The 9109-nt window shown below is 45.4% G+C and overlaps 1 protein-coding gene and 1 pseudogene across 2 annotated transcripts in view; one reads left to right on the top strand and one right to left on the bottom strand.

The window, feature by feature from the left end:
- RAB30 (RAB30, member RAS oncogene family) overlaps positions 1 to 9109 on the bottom strand; it is a 95276-nt gene that overhangs the window by 35418 nt on the left and 50749 nt on the right. The window contains exon 1 of one of the 2 annotated variants that reach the window (XM_010853214.1): positions 5571 to 5630. The exons of the other annotated variant lie outside the window; for it this stretch is intronic. The gene's annotated coding sequence lies outside the window, so the exon portion shown is untranslated. Of the gene's footprint in view, positions 1 to 5570; positions 5631 to 9109 lie in introns of those variants that run through there. 2 annotated transcript variants of the gene reach the window in all.
- LOC104998186 overlaps positions 4780 to 9109 on the top strand; it is a 21391-nt pseudogene continuing 17061 nt past the window's right edge.

Genomic DNA, 9109 nt, shown 5'->3' with positions numbered 1-9109 from the left:
ATTTGTGTGAAGCACCTGACTTTAATAAAAGTCAGGACTGCTGTCCCCACGTGACTTTTGTATAACATCTTAGTGTATAAAAACAGACTCTGGAAAATAAAGAATTGGGATCAGTTTCTCGAAATACTGGTCTCCCCATGTCGCTCTCTCTCTCACTCTGGTTGAGTCTCCATCTGGAGCGCGGAACCCACCATGCTTACTAATTATGCCTGGGCTTCTAAGATCCGACCGGGGAGGCCTCAGTGTCTCCTCTCCTTCGGGAGAACGGAAGGACGCCTGCGGCCTACGTAAGTGGTGCAAACTTCTTGTCTTGAAGTTTTATTGGTCTCCCACGTAAACCAAGCTACTCAGCCTCTTTTCTCCACTGAATTTTCCTACTGAGCTATCCTTATTCTATTACTCTTTATATCTTTAATTAATATCTAATTGAAGCTATTGTATCCTGATCCTCGCCTATGCCGTCTCTCCTTCGAATACCCTGGATCAGCCGGGGCTGGTCCCCGGCAAGTCCTTCCAATGAACACCCAGGACTGATTTCCTTTAGGATGGACTGGTTGGATCTCCTGGCTGTCCAAGGGGCTCTGAAGAGTCTTCTCTAGCACCATGGTTCAAAAGCATCAATTCTTCAGCGCTCAGTCTTCTTAGGCCTGTATCAATAGCCATAAGCCAGGAGCGTGGAGAGTGCTGTGCTACTAAAGCTGACATTGTTGTAAATTAGAAGGAATTTTCTCAGATTTGGAAAAGATAATGGGGGGCTTCCCTGGTGGCCCAGTGGTTAAGAATCCAGTTTCCAGTGAAGGGACATAGGTTCGATCCCTGGTCGGGGAACTAAGATACCATACACTACTGAACAACGAAGCCCGTGAACAACAACTACTGAGCCCATGCGCTCGCGAGCCCGTGCTCTGCTATTAGAGAGAAGCCCCTCACACTGCAACTAACTATAGAAGCTCCCATGAGCCACAACAAAGACCCAGCACAGCCTAAATAAAAATGTTTTAAATTAAAAAAAGAAAAGATAATAGATATAACAATGGATTAGGTTTTCAAATCAGGAAAAGCTTGAAAGGATCCAATCCAACTGGTTGCTTGATCCAGCATATTTAACCTCCTTGACACCGAACTGACAACCTCACCAGCAAGGATCCCTCCAGAAAGAGAAACAGGGATCGCTATGCAAGCAAGGCCTGGGCTCCGCTGCCCGTTGAATGTGGGCCCTGCAGACAGGGAGGTGAGACTAAGTCTGCTTTCCTCACGGACGGGCTCAGTTTCTGCAGGAGTGTGACATTTTGGGGCTTTTCAAACAACAGGGCCCCTCGAGACAAACTTGACTATTCATCTCCTCCATGTGTGTCTAGCAAAGCCTCTGTCCGCTGTCACAAGGCTGGGGGAAAGCGGCGGGGCTGGGCTGATGAAGACGTAAGGTGCCACTGTGAACATGGCCAACCTCATTCAGATACTGCCTACATCAAGGCAAAAAGTCACATTGCATTCTTTGCCTTAGAAGTTTCTGGAAACGAACTCGTGGACAAGATGCACTGTGACTACTCCACTACAATATTAATTTCCAAAGAACTAATCTGACCATGCCATTCCCAGCCTTCAAACTCCTCGGAGATCCTGGCCGCCCACACAAGCTCACTGTGAGAGGAAGAACCGGGCCTGGTGAAGGAGGTAAACGTAGGAGCCAGACTGCCCGAGTCTGAGTCCTGTCTCTGCCCCGAAGAGTCGGGCGACTGTGGGCAAGTTCCCTTTCCTCTCGGTGCCCACATTTCTTTATTTGTAAATAGGGATAATAACAGCACCTATTTCATGGGGTTATTTTACAGATGAAAAGATTTAATACAACAAAGCACGAAGAAGAGAGCCTGGCACCCAGTAAATCTCAGGTGCTTATACATGGAACTCTGCGTAATGCTATGTGGCAGCCTCAAAGGGAGGGGAATTTGGGGGGGAATGGATACGTGTATGTGTATGTCTGAGTCCCTTCATTGTCAGCCCGAAACTGTCACAACAGTGTTAATTGGCTCTACCCCAATACAAAATAAAAAGTTAAAAAAAAATTTTTTTAAGTACTTATAAATCTTATTAAGTCATTGTTGGAAAGTTCAAACTCCCTAGCAGGGCACACAGAGCCACCCATAACCCAGTCCCCGCTCATCTCTTTGGCTTCGTTTCTCATGACCTTTGAGTTACCACCACCACCACGATGATCACACAGCCATGCCAAGCTCCCAGAGAGTGGCCCCTGAGGCAGGTTCATCTCTCCATGGCTCTACTCACAAGGAGAGGCCATTCTCTCCTTGTTGCTGTGAGCAATCACACAGCTCTGGACCCCTCCACCCGCCCCTGTGGGAATTAGCCCCTCTCTCCTTTATACTTCCACCGTGTACCATGAGACTCCCTTCATAGACACTCCATTATCCTCACTGGTTCAGGGATCCTGCTTCCCCTACTGGACCTTAAGGACAGAGGCGCCTATGAATTTCTGTCTGTACCCCCACTGCCTGGCACTCAGGAGATCCTGAGTAAATAGTTGTTAAATAAATGCAAAAGAAATACTGATCAGAACATGCAAAAGCTAGGAATAGTTTTCAGAGAACCACACCACCAGGATGAGGAAACCAAACCCCAAAACACTTTGATCCTGAAGAGAGTTAATTGGCAAAGATCATATTACCAAAGAGAAGAAAGAAAATGATAATTTCCCAGGGGAAAGCCAAACCTTATTATAATGCAGTGTCTCTATGTGTGTTGGAGGAGGGGGAGGAGAAGTGACATTAATAAACAATGGTTCTAAACTAACTGATGTTGACTAATCACTGAACAGCAGGTTTTAAATGTTTTCTTTAGGGGAAAAAAAAAAGCTGATTGGGAAGTATTTTTTTACCTTGTTCAGAGTACAGGTTATTTCAATATAAAATACTACACGGGACCCAGACTGCAAGAACAGAGATGTAATTTTTGCTGAATGTCTATAGTGAGCCAGCTACTTTAAAAATAACATCATTTCTATTTACTAAGCAGAAGGTGCTAGACACAGAACCATTCACTTTAGATGCATGATCAGATTTGATAATGCAAGTCCTCAACAACTCTGAGAACTAAGTATTCCCCTCTGCATTCTATAGATGAGAAAAACATATTCATCATTCCATACATTTTTAGTGAGCATATTCTCTGTGTAAGTCACTGACCCAGGAGCCCAGGCTACAGTGATGAACAGGCAGACAAAATTCTCCACACCCTTCACATCCTAGCTGAACAGAAAAGAGAGCAAGGAATGAATGGGGAAAGGAACATATACATAGATAAACAAGAAAAATATCACATAGTGGCAACTGCCAGTAGAGAACAAAAATAAAAGGAAAGGACAGAGTGTATACAGACAGCAATTTTATTTGGCTGCAGCATGTGATATATGGGATCTTCATTCACTGACCAGATATTGAAATTGTGCCCCCTGCATTGAAATCGCAGAGTCTTAACCACTGGACCACAAAGGAAATCCCCAGACAGCAATTTTAGAGTGAGTTGTCAAAGAAGGCCTCTCTGGGCTCGCTCTATTTAAAATAAGATTAGAATAAGAAAAAGTCAAGCACATGAAGATAGGAAGAACAGGGACTTCCCTGGTGGTCCAGTGGTTAAGAATTTGCCTTCCAATGCAGGGTATACATATTCAGTCCCTGGTTGGGGTCCTAGGATCCTACATGTCATGGGGCAACTAAGCCCACATGCCCTAATGAAGACCCAGTTTAGCAAAAAAAAAAAAAAAAACTGGAAGAGCATTTTGGGCTGAAGGAATAAGTAGTACAAAGAGGCCTAAAAAGCAAGAATGGACTTGGCATGTTCAAGGAGCCAAAATAGAACAATGAGGCTGGGTGCATGGTCAAGGAGTAAAGGCTAAGAAACAGACCACAGGGCAGGTCACACACAGCTCAGTCAGTCACCGCCAGGAGTCAGGATTTCATTCTGAGTGCAATGGGAGGCCACCTGGAGGGGGAGGGATGGTTGGGAATGTGACATAAACCACTTAACCTTTTCCAAAGATTTCTCTGGTCCTTGTACTGTAGGGTCTTGTGGCAGAGATACAGGGCTTCAAGCGGGCTACTTGAAGCAGGGCTACTAGTTAGGAGATTACTGCAGGAAGCCTAGGTTAAGAGATGATGTGGCTTGGACTGCTGCTGCTGCTGCTGCTAAGGCGCTTCAGTCTAGGGTGTTAATAATGAAGATGGAAACTCCAGTACTTTGGCCACCTCATGCGAAGAGTTGACTCACTGGAAAACACTGATGCTGGGAGGGATTGGGGGCAGGAGGAGAAGGGGACGACAGAGGATGAGATGGCTAGATGGCATCACCAACTCGATGAACATGACTTTGAGTAAACTCCTGGAGTTGGTGATGGACAGGGAGGCCTGGAGTGCTGCAATTCATGGGGTCGCAAAGAGTTGGACACGACTGAGCGACTGAACTGAACTGAAACTGAATGAAGATGGCAGGAAGGTGATAAGATTTGGGAATGTTTTTGAAGATAGAGCTGCTGCTGCTGCTGCTAAGTCACTTCAGTCTTGTCCGACTCTGTGCGACCCCACAGATGGCAGCCCACCAGGCTCGCCAGTCCCTGAGATTCTCCAGGCAAGAACACTGAAGTGGGTTGCCATTTCCTTCTCCAATGCATGAAAGTGAAAAGTGAAAGTGAAGTCGCTCAGTCGTGTCCGACTCTTAGCGACCCCATGGACTGCAGCCTACCAGGCTCCTCCATCCATGGGATTTTCCAGGCAAGGGTACATTTCCAGGCAATGTATTTGAAGATAGAGCTAGAAGACTGAAATTGCTTAAGGATTGGATGATTATGGTAGAAGAAGAAAGAAATCAAAAGTAAGACCTAGGGCTGCGGGCCGGGCAGAGTTGGGAGCGTGCTACCAGCTGCCCAGTGCCCGCTGCCTGCAGCCCGGGAGGGTGGAACGCCCGGCGGCCCCACCCCAGCACGCCCCGCGGGGCCCGGGCAAGGCAGCCTCGGAGGCGCCCGCCAGCCCCCAGCGCGCCCAGCTTCTGCGCATCCGGAGTCGGAGCACCGGACCTTCCCTGCCTCCCAGCCCTGCCTCCTTCTGCAGAGCAGAGCTCAATAGAGCTTGGTGGGTTTTGCCTTTTACTCTGGGAGGAGAGGAGCAGACGATGCAGAGTAAAGAATGAATGTCAAAGGAAAAGTGATTCTGTCAATGCTGGTTGTCTCAGCTGTCAATGTTGTGTATGGGGAATACAGCCACAGCCCAGAAGGCTCTCTGTTCTGGATAAACCTGTCAAAAAACCCCGAAGTTGGTGGCAGCAGCATTCAGAAGGGTTGGTGGTTTCCGAGATGGCTTAACAATGGTTACCACGAAGAAGAGGAAGATACAGAAGAAAAGGAACAGAGAAAGGAAGACGAAAGAAAGCTTCATCTCTCGGACTGATTGAACCCACTTAGATGCCCTGAGGTTGTGACCATGACGGAATGGAAGGCGCCTGTAGTGTGGGAAGGCACTTACAACAGAGCCATCTGGGATGATTATTAATGCCAAATAGAAAATTACCATCAGCCTGACGGTTTTTGCTGTCGGAAGTTACATTGAGCATTACTTGGAGGAGTTCTTAACATCTGCTAATAAGCACTTCATGGTTGGCCACAGAGTCATATTTTACATCATGGTGGATGATGTCTCCAGGATGCTTTTGATAGACCTGGGTCCTCTGCGCTCCATCAAAGTGTTTGAGATCAAGCCTGAGAGGAGTTGGCCGGGCATTCTCACGATGCGCGTGAAGACCATTGGGGAGCACGTTGTAGCCCACATCTGGCATGAGGCTGACTTCCTCTTCTCCATGGAGGTGGACCACGTCTTCCACGACGAGTTTGGGGTGGAGACTCTGGGCGAGTCGGTGAGCAAAGCTTCAGGCCTGGTGGTACAAGGCAGATCCCCATAAGTTCACCTACGAGAGGTGGAAGGAGTCTGCAGCATACATTCGCTTCCGCAGAGGGGATTTTTATTACCCCGAGGCCATTTCAGGGGGAGCACCCACTCAGGTCCTGAACATCACCCAGGAGTGCTTCAAGGGAGTCCACAAGGACAAGAAAAATGACGTAGAAACCCAAAGGCGTGATGAAAGCCATCTAAACAAGTATTTCCTTCTCAAGAAACTCACTAAAATCTTATCTCCGGCATACTGCTGGGATTATCATATAGGCCTGCCTTCCGATATTAAGCTTGTCAAGCTATCTTGGCAGACAAAAGACTATCATGTGGTTAGAAATAACTTTGACTTTGTGCCAGTACATTTCTGAATTTGAGAGAGTATTATTCTGGCTACTTCCTCAGAAAAGTAACACTTAATTTTAACTTAAAAAAAATATTAACAAAAGACCAACACAGCAAGTACATATTATTTCTCCTTGTAACTTTGAGCCTTATAATATGAGAGAATGAACCTGTGGTAATCAGATGTAAATTCCCAGTTATTTCTTATCTATTCTTGGTTGGGGAGGCAGGGAAGAGGATACACTCAATGCAGGGAGAGGATACACCATCAGTTGAACCAAAAAAAAAAAAAAATTGCCATAGACAGAGAAAAAGCCAGAAACACTCTATGTGTGCCAGCTGACGTACTGGAGAGAAGTATGCGAAGGGAAGTGTTTGGCAACAAGATACGATTGTGACGGGCTGTCCTCTTGATTTCAGTGTCTTCCTATCTCTGCTGGGTCTGAAGCTACACAGAGTTGCTTTTGCAGCAGGAGAACTCTTAGTAGGCCCCAGTCTACCTTGGTGATCCTCAAATGGTTTAGTCAACGTCCTTTCCTTATCAGGACGTTGTTTGGCTTCTGTGCCAAGACTAGTCAAGATTCCCAGTGGATGTGGTAGAGATGTTGGGAGTCACAGGCAATCTGAATGAGCCAGTGGGTGCTCTGCATGAAGTGAGAACAAAGCCTCAAAGTAAGTCGGCGATGAGTTGTTCTAAGTTGGCATGAAATAAGCAAAGAGAGGGTAGAAAGACAGGGAGCTGATCACTGTCAGTGCCTCCTCTAAGGGGCACAGGGCATGCGGTTGGCATATAAATATGGCATGGATCCAGGCGCTGAATGGGAGGCAGTGTGGGTGGTCTCCAGTCTCCTAAACCATTATGACAGCCAGAGCAGTGTTGTCTTAGAAGAGGCTTCTTGTTTTGGCCAAATCATATTCAGTATGCCAGACTCTGGAACTTGAGTCTTCAGATCCTAGGCCAGAAGTGGATGGTGTCACAGCAGACCAAGACCTGCAGGGGACTGAGGAGGCCTGCAAGGGGTTACATTTCCTGGACCTGGACTTCATGACAGTCAGTCATCAGTGAGTTTTGCTACCACGGCTCCAACCCTCAGTCCATCAAGCCCCAAGTTGGAGGGCTAACATCAAGGAACCTCTCATTTCCCCTTGCACTACTGACGTATAACAACCAGACGTGTTTAATAAAATGGGTAATTGATTTTATATCAAAAGTAGAGGGGATGGCAATGGGAGATCCAGTCCTTGTAACTGAAGATCTTATCATTCAGTTCCTTTCTCTAAAAGAAGCTATGAAATCTTATATATTCTTTAAAGCTAAGCAAGTCGATGTAAAGGAGGTTAGGAGGCAACATTTACATATGCAGGCACGTTTATATTTTGCTTGTGTTCCAGTTTACGATATTGCTTTCCATTTTCAAGCAGTTGACTTGAAGAGCCACTGCACTGGCTTGATGCTCAGCACTGTCAGCTTCTTTGATAAAATGAAACCTACATTTTCTCTGCTGTTTCACTGTGCCTCCTACTCTTCGGTTCTTGCCAAAATTTTTCACAACCCAGTAAAACAAAAGAAAACCAACAAAAATCATGAAGCAGTGGGCTTGTAAAAAAAAAAAAAAAAAAGGCAATCAAAGGTCGGTTAGGACTCTTGTCTCTCTATAATTCAAGTTTTTTGGGATCCATTCTGGAGTAGGGAAAGTTCATAATTTAAGTCTGAAAGCAAAGAAATGACATACCTTCAAAGATCAGAGAAAAGGAATGATGTTTCCTTTTGAAGGGATCTTTAAGTTCACTTAAATTGAAAATACAAATGGACAAACTCAAAAATCTTATTAATAATGTTAAAAAATTAAAATTCCTGATTTACAATTAAATAAATTATTTTCTCAATTAAAAAAAAAGTAAGGCCTAGATAATTGGCATGAGTACCTAGAAGGAATACTAGCAGCACTTACTGAGATGGGGAAGACTGAAAGAACAGGTTTAGACTACATCCAGAGTTCTCTTTTGGTCACATTAAATTTGCAACATTGCCTAGACATCTCTCTGGATAGGAATCTAGAGTTCCAGAGAAAGTCTGAGGATGAAGCTACAGATTTGAGGGTCATTAACCAATGGATGTTATGGCAAGCCATCAGATTAAAACAGGACATCTACAGAGGGTGAATAAATAGAGAAGAGGCCATTTCAGAACATGAGGCACATTATCATTTAGAGGTTGAAGACAGACAGAGATTTTCTTTTCAAGAGTTTGGTTTTTAAAAGTGTTTACTTATCTGGCTGCACTGGGTCTCAGCTGTGGCACGTGGGATCTTAGATCTCTGTAGAGGCATGGGAACTCTTAATTGCAGCACTTGGGGTCTAGTTCCCTGACCAGGGATCAAACCCAGAGCTCCTGCACTGGGAGCAGAGTCCTAGCCCCTGGACCACAGGGAAGTCCCGAGAGAAGGAGACTTGAAGGGAGTCAAGGGTGGTATGAAGAGACCCAGGAAAGCAGAGTGTCAAAGGGAGATCAGCCTCATCACATGCTGCTGAGAGAATAAGACCAAAACAAAGCCGTGGCCCTCAGCTTGGCAACATGAAGGTCACTGGATGACACAGACAAGAATAGTCCCTGTGGAATGATGAGAAAAGATCGGAGTGAGGGTAAGTAGTCAAAGCCAAATCAAGAGACATCTTTTAAGTTTTACTGAGAAAGGGAATGCAGAAACTAGAAGATAGCTCAAGAGGGGAATACGATCAACAGAGTTTTAAATTAATGAATTTACCTTGTAACATTTGAGAAACAAAATTAGAAAACATTTTTAATTTTGGGGGGGGGG

The sequence above is a fragment of the Bison bison genome, unplaced genomic scaffold, assembly GCF_000754665.1.
Source record: "Bison bison bison isolate TAMUID 2011002044 unplaced genomic scaffold, Bison_UMD1.0 scf7180017864324, whole genome shotgun sequence".
Lineage (NCBI taxonomy): Eukaryota > Metazoa > Chordata > Mammalia > Artiodactyla > Bovidae > Bison > Bison bison.
Note: the sequence above shows the minus strand (reverse complement) of the source record. Positions and strands in the feature narration are given on the sequence as shown.